At 43.1% G+C, this 16,942-nt stretch overlaps 1 protein-coding gene across 1 annotated transcript in view; it reads left to right on the top strand.

The window, feature by feature from the left end:
• The window catches only part of Rad54l2 (RAD54 like 2), an 88,946-nt gene that overhangs the window by 27,419 nt on the left and 44,585 nt on the right, over positions 1-16,942 (top strand).

The raw sequence follows: 16,942 nt of genomic DNA, 5'->3' as shown, positions 1-16,942 counted from the left end.
CTTGCTCTGTATAGCTGAGGCTGGCTGGAACTCACTGTAAACCAGGCTATCCATGGACTCTTTGTAATCTTGCCTCAGTCTTCCAAGTGCTGGGACTGTAGGTGTATGTCATTATGCCTAAGTTCTAGTTGGAGTTTGTAGACCGTCTGTAGTGAGAAGATATGGGCTGATAAAACAGTCTCAGAACTTTTGTGCTCATTTTCAGGAAATCTATGGTTATTCTTCCAAGTAATCATTGCTTTAGTGGTAGAAAGGTAAGCATTTAACCCATTTTGGACAGAAAGGTAGGCTCAAATCTAGAGATTTTAGAGTGAAGTATACTTGCCCCAGTGATGGAGGAGTCAGGGAGAGTCCCTGTGCTGAGTCTGCAGCCCGAAGTGTGTATAGACATCAGGTATAGTGATGGCTGTTGAATGTCCTTTGAGTTCCGGAAGCCTCATGTTTGTACATGAGGGAATTATCTGGCTAGAGATTCTCAGATCAGATTGACAGCTCAGAGTGGTGATCATCTGCAGTGCTGGCCACTGTCAGCTGCTCCAGCTATGGGGCAGCTGCATCTCCAAAGCTGCTCTCTGCTTCCTTTAACTAACCTCAACTTTTTTTTTTTTTTTTTTTTTTTTTTTAAAATAGGGTCTCACTTTGTAGCTCAGACTGGCCTCAGACTGGCAATCCTCAGGTGTACAAGCTAACAGCTAGCTCTTGAAATAGCATAGAAACTTTTCTTTCCTTCTCTTTTATGGCACTGGGAATTGAACCCAAGGGCATATGCCTAGTAGCAAAACCCTTGATCACTGAACTATATCCACATCACTTTTTATATTTTATGTTCTCACTAGGTTGCCAGGCTGGTGCTAATCTTGGTCTTGAAATTGAACTTGAAATTCTCCTCCTTTAGCCTTCCAAGCACTTGGGATTCCAAGACTGTGCCACCAGACCAGTGAAACTCTTTCAATCTTGGTGTGTACGTGTGTTTATGTGTGTTCATGTGTGTGCACATGGAGGCCAGAAGTTGACATTCGGTCTCTTCTTCAGTCCTTTTCACCTTTTTTCTGAGGCAGGTCTCTCGTTGATCTAGACAAGCTGCCCCATATGCCCCAAGGATCCGAGTGTCTCTGCCTCCCTGTTCTGAGGTTGCGGATGAGTGCTGCCATGAGCAGCAAGAACTGTGCCCACTGACAGTCCTTTCCTGCCATCCGCAAACCTCTTCTTTTAATCTCCAGTCTAGCGCTAGGCCTTCTCAGTCAATTCTGGCCTTTCATGGCTGATAATGCTTACAAGGAAAGAGCTTTTTGTGATAACAGACTAACAATTCCACCACTTTGTGGAACTGAGCAGTGCATTAACCACCACTAGGTTTTGAGGGGGTTTGGGGAAGTATGCTCTGCCGCAGACTCTGACCCTGAGCAGCAGCCCTCCTCCTTTCTGCATTGATGTTACATTCTTCCCTTCTTACCCATATCTACCATCTGCCATGTGGTCAGATGAAAGTTTCCTCTCCTTTATACTGTCCAAAGCTTCTGTCAGTTCAACCTGGGAATCCCTAGCTATCTGGTCACTTTCTGTTTTTCATTGTCTCGGTTCTCAGATCGGTATTTTTAGACACCCTTAGAATCCTGTCAGGTTCAGATGGGTTTTAGCTGCTGCCAATTAGTGGAGTGGACACTACACACCTTCCTTCTCAGCTTTTGGAATCTTACTGGGTTCCTTCCTTCTCTCTCTTTCCCTTGCTCACTCCTTTCTCTCTTCTTTTTGAGGCAAGGTCGCTATGACTTTCTTCTCCCTCCTTTCTTTCTTTCTTTCTTTCTTTCTTTTTTTTTAATGTGTTTCGAGACAGGGCTTCTCTGTGTAGCCTTGGCTGTCCTGGACTTGCTTTATAGACCAGACTAGCCCCAAACTCACAAAGCTCTGCCTGCTTCTGCTTCCCACATTTTATTTATTTGTTTACTTTTATTTTTTGAGGTAGGGTTTCCTTGTGTAGTCTTGGCTATCCTGGAATGCTAGGGCTATCTTCTATTTCTTGTTCAACTAGGGTTTTTTGAAGTGTGACTCAGGACCATTTTGTACTTCACTACAGCGTCAGAGCCATATATACCTTCCAGACTTTCCTGGCATCTACAGGGATTGCGTGTGTGTGTGTGTGTGTGTGTGTGTGTGTATTCTCATATGTATACATACACACATGAAAAACTTGTATGTTCATAAAATGGAAAAAAAATCAGAATCACCATGCATTTTTTTTGGAGGATGGGGTGGTTTTTCAGCATAGGGTTTCTCTGTGTAGCCTTGGCTGTCCTTGATTCACTTTGTGTACTGGGCTGGCTTCAAACTCACAAAGATCCATCTTCCTGTCTCTGCCTCCCTGAATACTGGGATTACAAGCATGCTCATTTAGTATTTTGTTAGGATCCACTTAGCAGAAAATTCTGAGTGGCCTTAGATGCATCACTTTAGAGTATTTTATTATTATTCTGGATTTTGGGGGAAGTGGGGTACTAGATGTTGAGCTCAGGGTTGTGGGAATGCTAGGCAAGTAGTTCTACCAGCTAAGATGTATCTTCAGCCTTTTGTTTTATTCTTATCTGTTTTACATGGCACATCACGATCCTGGAATTGTGTCGCAGATACAGCACACTTAGTCCCTTCTGAGAGCTGCCTCATAGCCAAAAAGGTGAGGCCTGAGGCTGAACCACTTCATCTAACTACTGAGTAGGGAAAGCTGGTTTCCTCCATCTCTGGGCTTCTGGCCCTCTTGAGGAAGTCTGCTCTTTGCTTTTCCTTTGGCTCCTTTCTATTTGTTCTCTTTGAGATGTGAAGTATCAGGGATGAAGTGTTCTAGGCAGAGAACCAAGGAGAGGCCTCAGGAATAAACTTGATTTAGAATCAGTAACAATGAGACCATTGTGGCTGGAGTATAGTGAGATAGTTACAAATCAAAGGACCGATTAGTCTGGGATAAGATAGGCAAGGTGTTCTAATTTGCTTTTTTGTTGCTGTGATAAAACAAACATCAGGACCAAAAGCAACTTAAAGGGCTTACGCATCTACAGTATAGTCATCATAGCCCATCACTGAGGGAAGTCAGGACAGGAGCTTGGTGCAGAAATCACAGAGGAATGCTGCTTCTTCCCAGACTCATGCTCAGCTGCTTTTCTTATACAACCCAGGCCCACCTGCCTAGGGATAGGCCCACTTATATTAATGATCAAGAAAATATCCTGTAAGCATGTCCACAGCCTGATCTATTGGAGGCAATTTCTCAGCTGAGGGTCTTTCTTCCTAGGTGGATCAAGTTAGGATCTAAGACTAGCCACCACACAAGAGGTATGAAGATGGAAAGCTAGAATCCTTGATTAAGCCATTCTCTCTCTCTCCCCCTTTGTGTGTGTGTGTGTGTGTGTGTGTGTGTGTGTGTGTGTGTGTGTACGTACACACTTGTGTTACAGTTATATGTGGAGGTCAGAAGACTACCTGTAAGACTTGATTCTCTTTTTGTTGTGTGGGTTCCAGGGATTGAATTCAGGTATTAAGGTTTGGCAGCAAGCACCTGTCCCAGTTGAGCCATCTTGCCAGTTCCCACAGTTTGTTTGGTCTCATGGGTTAGTGATTTCAGACTCTTACTGAATTCTCACCATGTGAATAAATAGCCACAGTCTGCAGGAAAAGTCATGTTCTTCAAGTAGCTGAAAGCAGAAAAGTGCAGAAGCCCTCAAGAGTTTTAACCGGAATCAGAATGAGTGGGTTTGGTTTTATAAAGAATTACATGTAATCCCAGTACTAAGGAGGTTGAGATGCAAGAATTCTGAGGCCAGCCTGGCTAGATAGTAAGACCCTGTGAACTCCTAGCTCTTCTACCCCAAGGGCAGACATAGGAAGAATTACTCCTAAGAAGGCTAGACATGTATATCAGCAGTCAAGTGTTTGCCTACATGTGCAGAAGGCCCCCGGCTCAGTTCCCAGCACCACTAAACAGAGCAAAGGTGCTGATAGGGAATGGCAGCTCATGGATGCAGTCCAGAATTTTGGAGGCTAAAGAGTGAGGACTGGTGTTACAGTAATTTGTATCCGTTTGGCCTACAAAGCAAATAACTGACACAAGGAGACTGAAACGAACTTTAAAGCTGCCAGCACTTCGCCGGGCAGAGTCTAAACTGATTCTAATCTACTCGTAAATTAAGCAAACTACTCTAAACCTTATAACATACACATATTCCAAGCACTTTTCACTATGACCCCTGGGCCAGTCCTCGTCAAGTCCCCTCTGTCCTCCTCCAACCATCAAAAAAAAAAAAAAACCCTTTTTCTCTCCAACCCTCAAACTTTCTCCTTTCCTCCAGGAAGTCCCACCTTTCACTTCCTGTCCTTCTGCCTAGCTGATTGGCTAAACAGCGCTTTATTGACGGTTGATACATTTACTCAGCATTCCTCCACAATTCCCCCTTTTAGTCTAATAAAACAAAAACTCTTTTACCTATACATTTATATCATTACACCAATATACTATATATATATATGAATCACAAAATGATCGTTACATTTATGTTATACTCATAATGTTTCACTATCTTCAACCCCATCAGAAACTTGAGAAGGAATAAAATTAATTAGCTGAGTAAATAGGAAGTACAGGGTAGCAGCTTCCAAAATGGGGGGGAAATGATGACAGAGACACTTTACTACCTGAACAGTCACTCGAAACTCTTTAACACGTTGGAGCATCATCTTCAGCCTTCTGGCCCACTTTATCTGACAGACATGTTTTTGAAGCAGGGACTGTTGAGGACTTGCTTACCCTGTCTTGGCAGAGTTAGGCCGTCAACTCCACCTGCATCCAAGTTTTCCCATTTCAGGCAGAATTCTGTCTGTGGCAGACACTAAGGACATTTTTTTGCCCAGGGACGGGTTTGCCACATCTGAAGCCATATCCATAAGGAGATTCCTCCATGCTCATTACCTTCTTTGAGGCAGGCTGGGTGTTGCCAGGAATCAACCTGTCTCATTTTCAAAGAATCCTCAAAACAAATAAAATTTTTTGAAATGCCATATTCTGTAGATCTCTGAGGTTTTTGAAGACTTAATCTAAATATTTTACCTTATCTATCTATTAAACCTAAGATGTATAGTCTTGTGATAAAATTGAATAGTACAATGAATTAAAAATAAACCTATTTTACATCAATATCTAATATTCTATACCAATGAATTAAAACTAGCCTTGTGAGTAATAATTAAGGCCGTAAGTTGAAGAGTAAACTCAATATTCTACCTTTTGTCCTATCATTCCTAGATATTTTTATATTTTCAGAGAAAAATCCCTGAGTTCAACCTTGTTCTTTCTCTGAACAAAGCCAATAATAACACAATCAATTCCCAATGAAGATAAACCTCCATAGCCGAAAACCTTACTCAGCCCCCTTTTAAGGGAGATGGGACAGCGTTCTCTTTTTAAGGCTTCTTCAGGCTGATTTGGGACAAATAATACCTATACAGGGGCCCAGATAAAACTAGGAAAATGGTTAAACAAGCTAGAGATAGCATTTGTGGTCCAGTCTCTAAATGTTGGAAAATTCAAGCTTAATAAAGGTCCTGTGTGGGATGGTCTGATATGCTGGACCAACTGGAATCAGGAGCTTTCTCCAAAGCTGTCTTGGGAGATGTTCTGTTCTGAAGACGACAGCAACCAAATGGATGGAACATGAGGAACGCAGCATGTCAGCATATCAGCATGCTGGAGGATCAACCCTGCTGGGTCTGATCCAGCATCAGTGTCTGGTACTTTAATTCTGAAATTATATAATTTCTCACAAGCATTATACAATCAAGGCTAGTACTGTAGTTTGAATTCATGTACGAATAGACTGACTTAAGTCAGTAGTCTCCTTTTCATCCAGGTCTGTTTTATTTTGACCTCTTTCAAAGAGGAAGTATAATATCACCATTACCAAAGACCATACAGCCATTATTTAATTGAAGTCAAAACAAGGTTGTATAGTTCTTAATGTCCTTCTCTAGGCTCTGTGGCACCTTATGAATAGGTTAAGCCGCTACCTGTCTCCCGAGGAAATGTACCCCATTTTAGAGACAAGCCAGTTGCCCTGGGGGGGGGGGGAGGATGGCATTAAACCTTATATAAACTTATCTATACCCTAGGCATTAGTACTTGAGTTTACACAATTACATATATTTTTTTAAACTTTAAAGCTGCCAGCACTTCGCCAGGCAGAATCTGAACAGATTCTAATCTACTCCTAAACTAAGCAAACTACTCTAAACCTTATAACATACATATATTCCAAGCACTTGCCACTATGACCTGTGGGCTGGTCCTCATCAAGTCCCCACCGTCCTCCTCTAACCGTCAAAAAAATCTCCTTTTTGCTCCAACCCTCAAACTTTCCTCTCCCCTCCAGGAAGTCCCGCCTCTCACTTCCTGTCCTTCTGCCCAGCTGATTGGCTAAACAGCGTTTTATTGATGGTTGATACATTGACTCAGCATCCTTCCACAGACTGGCATGAGTTTGAAGCCAGCGTGGTCAATGTAGTGAGACCCTGTTTCGAAAAACAACAAACAAGAAAAGGGCTATGTATGAGCTCAGTGGTAGGCTGTTTGGCATGCACATGGTCTTGGACTCACTCAGTCGTTAGGATTGCCACCCCCAAAAGTCCTTTAAAAAGGGTTGGAAAGTTGGCTTCGAGGTTGGAAGTACTACTTGTTCTTGCAGAGGACTGGGCTTGATTCCCAGCGCCCACATGGCATGTCACACCAGTCTGTAACTCCAGTTCCAGGTGCCTGATGCCCTCTTCTGACCTCCTATGGCAGCAGGCAAGCACATGGTGCACATACATATGTGAAAGCAAGATATTCATGATATTCATGGATATAAAAGAAATCTAAAAATTTATTTTAAAAAGTTTCCAAACAAAACTGCACCTGGAAGGAGGGAGGGAGGGAGGGAGAGAGAGAGAGAGAGAGAGAGAGAGAGAGAGAGAGAGAGAGAGAGAGAGAGAGAGAGAGATTTTTTTTCTCTCTTTTTTTTCTTTAAAGACAGATTTCTTGTAGCCAGGCTGTTTTCTGGCTGTGTAGTTAAGATTGGCCTTGAACTCCTGAAGTGCCCCCCCCCCCAAGAAAAGCTTTCTCTGTGTAGCCTTGGCTGTCCTAGAACTCCTCTGTAGACCAGGCTGGCCTAGAACTCATAGAGATGCCCCTCTGCCTCTGCCACCCTGAGTGCTGGGATTAAAGGCGTGCACCATCACCGCCTGGGGAATTCCTGAACTCTTGATCCTTCTGCCTAAGCTTCTCTTGTGCTAAAATTATAGATCTGTGACACCCCCCCCCTTGAAATAAAGCTGCTATAAGGAGCTATGCAAGCTTCTTATGACTTGGGCTTTCATCTTATTTAGATAATGAATTTTGAGCTGGGGGTGTACCTTAATATTGGCATAACAATCAGAGTTTGTTTCCCAGCAACACCCTGTACTCCTCTCCCATTCCCCCACAAATAATGCATTGGATCTGCTACCTCTGCTATCTACTATCCAAGTCATGGGGGGAAACTGGAATAGAATAAAACTGAGACTAGAACCTGGTAGTATTTTATTAGAAACTGCATTTAATTACTAAACATTAATTGCACATACTAGCAGGATTGATTGTGATGGTGCCAAAGGTGTACACTGATCATGCCCACCTGTTCCTCTTCCTCCTCTTCCTCCTCACCCTTTAGTTTTTTGAGACAAGATCTTGCTATGTGGCCTAGGTTGGCCTTAAACTTACTATATAGTACAAATCGACCTTGAACTCACTCTGAAGTAAATGCTAGCCTTGAACTTGAGATCTTTCCTTCTTAGCTTTCCAAGTACCAAATTTCATCCTTTACTTTTTTCTGTCTTTGCCTCTTTTTTCTTTTTTGAAATTAAAATAATATAATTTTATCATCTTCCCTTTCCTTCTTTCCAGCTTTTCCCCCATATACCACCTTGCTTTCTCTTAAATTCATGGCCTTTGTTTCTTTGTTGATATTGTGTATGTGCAAGCAAATTACTAAATATATAAATACAACTGTCTCAGTCTGTATACTGATATATATATCAGTATACAGTATATATATATAGTATATATATATATATATATATATATATATATATACTGTATATATTTGTTTTTTTATTTGAGATAGGCATTCTTTGTTTATCCCTGGCTATCCTGGAACTCACTCTGTAGACCAGCTGGCCTCAAACTCAGAGATACTTCTGGGATCAAAGATGTGCACCACCACTGTAGGGCATGATATGTATATATGTATATATATTTATTTATTGTGTGTTTAGTGCTGACCATTTGATATTGATAACCAATCAGTATGCTTTTCCCCAAGGAAGACTGTTTATCTCACTCTCAGCATTCTTCAGATGTCTGTAGTTCTTTATCTAAGGTTGTGTGCGACCACGCCCCATTCCCTTTAGCATGTTTATTGGTATCATCCTTGTTCAAGTCTTGTTATAGCAGCCATATTGATGAAACTTCATAGGTATGGCTTTTCTGAGATTCCTAGTAGATGGAAGCTCACAGCAAAATTTCCTGTTCCTCTGGCTCTTATAATCTTTGTGTTCCTCATTCTCTGGTTCCTGAGCCTTAGGTGTAGGAGTGGTATTTTAGATGTATCCATTGGAGTAGGGCACCACACAGTCATTTATTATCTGTCTTTTTTGTGGTTCTCTGTTACAAGGAGACATTTCTTTGTTGAAGGCTGAGATCTATATTTATCTGTGGGTATAAGGATAAATCTTCGGAATGTAGTTAAGATTTTTGCTGGTTTTGTAAAGTGGTTATTGTAGGCTTCCTCTGAGATCCATGGCTTTACACACCCTGCCTGGTAGCTAGCTAGGTGTCCAGCCTCAGGCATGATTTCCCTCTTGTTGAACGGACAGTTCCACTCTTGTACCTTAGAGTTATAGCACCGTGCTGATCATTGTTTTAATTCAAAGATGTCCTAGCTGGTTACTTCTATTGGTTACTTCTGGTATCTTGAAAGGGAGTCACCAGGGTCAGAACTAGCTACTGTCCCCTCCATCCTGTGTCTGAAGTTCCTGGTGTCTTCAGCAATAGGGACTTGCTTTCAACCTCTGGGAGGCATCCAAGGGGGACAGCAATAGCCTGTGTTTTGTGAATCTCTTGGGTAACCCTGACCAACAGCTCAATAGGGGGCTTCTCACACCTCATGTTGGGCATTTTGTTAATACTCTGTGGCTCTTTTGGGGAATGTTGCTGGGAAACTTTCATTTAAACTCATATCTGCCTTCCTCTTAACCCTAGCCTTCCTGTGAAATGAAGCATTTCCACTCAGAATAAGGCACTCCTACCTAGTCTACAGATCACTGCAGACTTTGTCATATATAATATTTGAGATTCAGTTCTTGTTAGACAGATACCTAATAGTTTAAGTCTGTGAAGATTCAAAGTTGCTTAAAAACCCCAGCAACTGTCCATCTTAAGTAATGACAGGTCTCAGAGGGAACAGGGGACATCAGGGGAGGAGTATGGTGTATAGGAACAGTAGGGAGCACTCACCAGGCACAAGCAGGCCGATCTCCTAGGCCAGCCTGGCCTACAGTTTCAGTGCTAGTTTCAGGACGGCCAGGGCCGCTCAGACAAACCTTGTCTCACCACCTCTTCCCATAGCCGCCCCTCCCCGGCAAAGAAAGAACAGCAGGGAAGAGGATACATTCTTTCAATTATTCAGTAATATCTCTGCTCTTTGTTAGGCATTGTCATGGGCATTGGGAATACAGAGAGGTCCAAAAAATGCTTTTTCCCATGGGAGTCTCACTTTTGTAAGGCGGACATTTATAACAAATACATAAATATATCTTTTTAAAATTAGTTATTGTTTGAGATTTTTAGTCCTGGCTGGCTTGGTACTTACTGTGCAGCCCAGGCTGGCCTCAACTCGTAGCAATCCTCTAGTGTCAGCCTTCCAAGTGCTGAGATTACAGTGTGTACACCATACCTGGTTTATAAATAGTATGTCAAAATATTTCTTTTTCTCTTCTTTTCTTTTTTTGGTTTTTCAAGACAGGGTGCCTCTGTGTAGCCTTGGCTGTCCTGGACTCACTTTGTAGACCAGGCCAGCCTCGAACTCACAGTGATCCACCTGCCTCTGCCTCCCTGAGTGCTGGGATTACAGGTGTGTGCCACCAGGCCTGGCTTATCAAAAGATTTCTAAGTGCTATAAAGAAACTAAGCTGGGGGGCATGGTGGCACACACCTGTAATCCCAGCACTCGGGGAGGCAGAGGCAGGTGGATCACTGTGAGTTCAAGGCTGGCCTGGTCTACAAAGTGAGTCCAAGACAGCCAAGGCTACACAAAGAAACCCTGTTTTGGGGGTGTGGGGATGGGAAGGGAAACAGAAACTAGATAAAAATCTGCGTGAAATATGAGTGTTAGAACTGCTTTATGTGGGGTGTAAAAAAAGAAAAGAAAAAAAAAAAAAAAAGAAAACACCAAAACAAGATAGCCCACGACCAAAAACCTTTCTTGAGTAGATAAGTTTTGAGTTGAGATCTGAACAGTTAAGGGTTTGCTAGGAAATGGCCCAGTGGAAAGAGCAATCCAGTCAGATAGTAAAAGATACTGGAGATTTTCAGCAGAGCAGCAAGATCTCGCTTCAGTCTTAAAAGACTCTTCTGGTTTCTATGTACAGAATTAGCTCCAAGGAGGGATCAAAGCAGAGAACAGTCACAAACACTTCACTAAAATCCAGGTAGAAGATGGTGGCGGTGGCTGGGCAGAGGTGACGAAAGTAGATTTTAGTACGTTTTTAAGATCGAGCAAATTATTTTCTTTAAGATTTGTTTAAATTTATTTTATATGTGTGGGTATTATACCTGCATGGTATGTTGTGTACTTCGTTCATGCCTGGTGCCCTGGGACATCAGATTCTCCAGAACTAGAGCCACAGACTATTTTGCATTGCCAAGTGTGTTCTGGGAATCAAACACAGGCCCTCAGGAAGAGCAGCCAGTGTAGGACTCCACTGTGAGGTCCAAGTCTGGTCTTTCTGGATGGCCTCTGAACTCAGTGTGAGAAGATGGACTCCCTTTCTCAATGGAGTCCCCTCTTCTCCTAATCTGGGGAACTCTATATCCCCAAGGAGCATCCTAAAGCCCTCAGGGACCCTTTCCTGATAAGAAACCCATTCAGCAAGCACCTGGGCATTCCTGGAGATACCCACTATGAGCTAATAAGATGTCTTGGTGTCGAACCTGGTGCCCCATATTTGGCCGTGTCCCCTTGATGGGGAGGCCCGATGGCACTCGGAGGAAGGATAGCAGACTACCAAGAAGAGACTTGATAGCCTAGCATCATATTCAGGAGGAGGAGGTTCCCCCCCCCCCCAGTCACAGTCATAGGGAAGGGGAATGGGGTGAAAGCGGGAGGGAGGGAGGAATGGGAGGATGCACGGATGGGATAGCAATTGAGATGTAGTATGAATTATTTTATTTTTCAATAAAAACGTGTAAAAAACAAAACACAAACAAACAAAAGATGTCTTGGTGTCTTGGCTTTCCATCAGTGATCTTTATACCTAGAGATTTTCCCTCACCCATGGATAATTAAGTACTGATTTTCCTTCTTATGATAGGACTGTTTTGTTACATATAGATTAAGTATCTCACTGGCACCCTAGTCCCAGCAAATCAGACACATTCACCTTTGAACTCCTCCCCACTGCCCAAGGTTTATAAATCCCTGATTAACAAAAAACTAAGGCTTGCTCTCTCTTTCACTCCATTCCTCCATCATGACCATCTGAGACTCATTTATTCTGGGGAAGAATCACCACCAGATGCCCAGGGCTTGACTGCTTGGCAGCCACTGAAGCCCCTTTGTCAGAGATCAGTGCTGACGCAGGAGAAGCACTCGGGCCTGCAAACATTAGCAGGCCTGCCCTCTGGCCGGTTTTGGGTATCTTCCCATTTCCTCTGTTGTGCTTAGCACAGCAGCTCAGAAAAGGAGCTGTAATACTTTTGCTATCATCACTGGCGTTTGGAACTCCAGAGTTTCCACTGCTGTCTGATACCAGCAATCTCATTTTAAAAGAGCTCTCAGCAACACCCAGTGGAAAATTCATTTCTACCTCCCCTGGTGAGACCAGGAACCTCACCTAGCACACTGGCCTGAGCACTCCTTCTAAGCTGCTCCTGAGAGAGAAACTGGACTTTTGATCTCTCTATTCCTGTGCTGTAGCAAACAGCACCTGGACCAGCCTGCTGGCTTGGAACCCGGGCTACTGCCAGACAAGGAACAACAAGCCAGTGCTCTTAATGTCTGAGCCCTTTCCAGCCTGGGTTTTCTTCCTCCCTTCCTCCTTCCCTCTCACAACCCCCCCCAGCTAAATCCAATTATTGTAGATTTTGTGACAGAAATTAAGATGAATTATTTCAAGGCCAGCCTGGTCTACAGAGTGAGTCCTGTTAAAGAAGAGAGTCTTAGCCAGGCATGGTCGTGCACATCTTTAATCCCAGCACTCTGGAGGCCAGCTTGGTCTACAAAGTGAGTTCAGGACAGCCAAGGCTATACAAAGAAACGCTGTCTTAGAGAGGGGGGGGAGGGGTGAGTGAGTGTGTGTGTGTGTGTGTGTGTGTGTAGTCAAAAAGGCATCAGATTCCCCTGGAGCTGGAGTTATGCCCAGTTATCGTCCACCATGTCAGTGTTCTTCCTTTGGAAGAGCAGCAGTTCTCTTGACCATCAAACCATCTTTCAGCCTTGCTTCCACCTTTTAAAGTCAGGGTCTAATTTGTAGTCTTGCTATCCTAGAACTCACTATATATTTAGCCTAAACTGGCAAACTGGCCCTGAGCAGTCTTCCTGCTTTGACCTCTGATGTGCTGAGATTACCCTTAATGCCGTGATAAATAGATTCAGGGCATGATAACAGGTGGATGGGAATTGGAGACCCTCAAAACAACTCTGTGTGTGTGTGTGTGTGTGTGTGTGTGTGTGTGTGTGTGTGTTAGTGAGGATTGAACCTAGGGCATTTTTGATGCTAGGCAAGAACTTTACCACTGAGCTACGTCCCTAGTACTCCTCTTACTTAAAAAAATTATTATTTTTTCCTTTTTTTCTCCCCCACTCCCTCTACTTCCACCTCTCAAGGTCTCACCCTAACAGTCCAGGAGGCCTTGAACTTCCCATCCTCCTGCCTTAGCTTTGAGTAACTAGGAGGACAGGCCTGTGCCACAAAGTACCAACTAAGAAGAGACACCTGAGAAGTGTTGTTATATAAAGGCACAGGTAAGCAGGGCAGTGGTGAAAGGAGAGCTGAGATCAACAGATTTTATTTTTAAAGATTTATTTATTGTTTATACAGTATTCTACCTGCATGCCTGCCTAGGTGCCAGAAGAGGGTTCTAGATCTTATTATAGGTTGCTTGTGAGCCACCATGTGGATGTTGGGAATTGAACTCAAGACCTTTGGAAGAGCAGCCAGTCCTCTTAACCTCAGAGCCATCTCTCCAGCTCGAGAGGTATTTTTTTCTCATCTGATGCTTTATTCATTTATATTACTGTTATTGCTTAAATTGGCTTGAACCCTCTGCCTCTGTAGGGGAAGTGTTTTCTCTTTTTCAGTTAGTAAGTTTTACCCTTCTAGCCATATGACAATAGAGCTGATCAGGGAGGGAAACTGATGGTGCAGGAAAGGCTGGGCACAGTGGATGCTGCCTTGATCCAGGCTGTGGCTGTGCATGTAAAAGCTGGACAGTAGACAGGAACATGCCTCAGGGCAACACACTCATGTTCTAGCCTCTGATCTTGGGCAAGTCCTTGATGAACCTTTAGTTCCTGACCACAAAATGAGAACTCTGGCACACAAACTCTAGGTCTTTTATTCTGTTGTTCTGTATGAAGATCTGGAAGGATGGGCATTGTTGTAGGAAGAAAAGAACCAAAAAAGGTGATGTAGATGAGCCTGGGGTAGCAGTCGGGCCCTGTGACCAAATGGAAGGTGTCCTCAGCTTCCTCACTGCGTTTTGTGTAGGTGAGTTTCAGCGTATTGGTATCTTTGTAGATGGCCAGTAGCATGCCTTAAATTATAGTTTCTGTCTCTTTTGCAACACGGTCTCTGTGTAGCCCTGGCTGGTCTGGACCTATCTGTGAAGATCAGCCTGGCCTTGAACCTATAGTGATCTGCCTGTCTCTGACTCGGGAGCGCTGGGATTAAAGGTGTGCACTGCCATTCCCAGCTAAGCTACAGTTTCAAACCAGGTCTCTTTGGTCTGAGTTTGTTCTGTTAGCCTTCTTCCCACTCACTAGGAAGTGATACCACTTTTTCTTGGGAATGATTGACTATTGTTGGACTTATTTTTCAGACTAGCATTCATCTTAACTTCTCGGCCTTTTGGCTAAGATCAAATGTCAAATAGCAAAAGTCAGAATTTATGGCAGCTTCCCTATTTGAGATGAAGCGGTGCCAACTTAGATACCAGTTCCTGTCCTCCCTTTCTCTTGCCAGGCTGGAGACACAAAAGGGCAGAGTGTTTGGGCATGCCAGGGGTAAAAGATTGTTTTTCAAAATTGCATCAGAAAAGCATGCCAGCCACTGACCCCATTGTTCAGTTTGGTAGGACCTTTAGCACTCTTTCCCAATAGTTAGGGAGGAAGCTTTGTATTTTGGTTGTGAGCCTAGCCTTTAAGGCTGAGCTGTCTCTCCAGCCCAGAAGCTTTAGACTGTAGGTCGTATTTGCATTTCTCAAATTATTTAAGACATTGAGTTCTTTTTATGTTTATGGAAATTTTTGCATTTGAGAACTTCCCATTTCCTATTGATTTGTAGTAGTTCTTTGTAGAAGTCTTTTCTTTGATATACATAATATAAATATTTTCTTTTTTTTTTTTTAGAAATCTTTTTTTAAGATTTATTGATTGATTGATTGATTATGTATACAGTGCTCTAGCTTGCATGTACACCTGCAGGCCAGAAGAGGGCATTAGATCACATTATAGATGGTTGTGAGCCACCATGTGGTTGCTGGGAATTGAACTCAGGACCTCTGGAAGAGCAGATAGTGCTCTTAACTTCTGAGCCATCTCTCCAGCCCTATAAATATTTTCTATTGCTTGATTTTTTTTCATCTTCTTGTGGTTTTTTTCTTTTGTTGTTCTCCTCCTCCTCTTCTTCCTCCTCCTCCCTTTTTTAGAGGTAGTGTCTCATGTGACCTAGCCTGGTCTTAAACTTGATACGGAACCAAGAGGTTGGCCCTGATCTTCTGAGTCACCTACATCTCCCTCCCAAATGCTGGGACTCTGTTATATGCTACCAGTCCCGGCATCTGTTTTTGACTCTTTTGTGATAGCCTTGCTATGTAGCCAGGTTAGCAGCTGCTGCCGTTCCTCTTCCTCCATGCCCTCTTTCTCCTTCTCTTTTTAGACAGAGTTTCAGGTAGTCCAGGCTGGCCTTGGACTTACTAACAGGAGACAGCTGCCTTAGTTATTACTCTTCTATTGCCGTGAAGAGACACCATGACCAAGGCAGCGCTTTAAAAAGGAAGTATTTAATAGTCATGCTTACAGTTTCCAAGGGTATCCCACTATCATCATGGCAGGGAGCATGGCAGTCAGCATGGCAGGCATAGTGCAGAGAGCTTTTTTTTTTTTTAAAGATTTATTTATTTATTATGTATACAGTGTTCTGCCTGCACGTACTCCTGCAGGCCAGAAGAGGGCATCAGATTTCATTGTAGATGGTTGTGAGCCAACATGTGGTTGCTGGGAATTGAACTCAGGACCTTGGGAAGAGCAGCCAGTGCTCTTAACCTCTGAGATCTCTCCAGCCCCCGAGAGTTTATATTCTTATTCCCAGACAGGCAGAGAGTGGACCTGTCTTGGGCCTGTGAAACCGCAAAGCTTACCTCCAAAGACACACCTTGTTTAAAAAGGCCACACCTCCCAGTCCTTCCCAAACAGGCTACTAACTGGGGACCAAGCATTCAAACATGAGCTATGGGGTCCATTCTCATTTAAACCACCAAAGTGACCTTGAACTCCTAATTTTTCAGCCACCTCCCAAATGCTGGAGCAACAGGCATGTACCTAAGACTCAATATGGCCAGTCTGAGAGAGCTCCTGTCTTTGTCTGATTAAAGTTTAATTCTGTAGCTCTTTGCATTACCAGAGTCAACATTTAGGCTTTTTTCTTTTCTTTTGTTTTAAGACAGTGTTTCTCTGTGTAGCCTTGGCTGTCCTGAAACTTGCTTTATAGACCAGGCTGGTCTTGAACTAAGGGATCTGCCTCCTAAGTGTTGGGTTTAAAGGCATGCAGCACCAGGTCTAGCAATATTTAGGCCTTTTATTAATGACATAGTTGAAAAAGTTCATCATAATAATGACTTTATCATTTTGTCAAGGTATAACTTCAAATGTTGCTCTCTTTAGGCCAGGGTATAGGGGCTTATTAAATTTAGTTTTGCCTTTTATAACATCTCCATTTCAATATGACTTATTCTCTGTTCCCAAGTCAGAAATTCTTATGATTAAGGGTATGAAAGAATCATTTAAACTTTTTAATTACACCTGAATACTTTTCGTAAAAGAACTTGCACCTAATACTTTATGTGGCAATCAGGAGGGTTTTACAGAGCCACTTTCCTCTCACTGACCCCTTTTGCTTTCCCAGCACAGTGTCTGCCACCAGTTCAGATGCCCATGGAACCCCAGTCTTTGGCCACTGCCTTTTCTGGACCACAAATCCCTTCTGGAGCTTTGTGAGAGCAATTGTGCTGTTTGTAGCTCAGTGCTCTGATACGTTCACCAGGAGGAGGAGAAAGTGACCTTGACTTCTGTTTCCTTTTTCTCCTTCCCTTCAGGTTACTACAACAGACAGTTTTATTGTCTTTTGCTGTGCTCGGGTAGCAGGCACACAGAACAAATTTGGAAATTTGTACCCT

Source organism: Acomys russatus, chromosome 32 (assembly GCF_903995435.1).
Source record: "Acomys russatus chromosome 32, mAcoRus1.1, whole genome shotgun sequence".
NCBI classification, from domain to species: Eukaryota; Metazoa; Chordata; class Mammalia; order Rodentia; family Muridae; genus Acomys; species Acomys russatus.
This window is presented reverse-complemented; position numbering and strand designations above follow the sequence as displayed.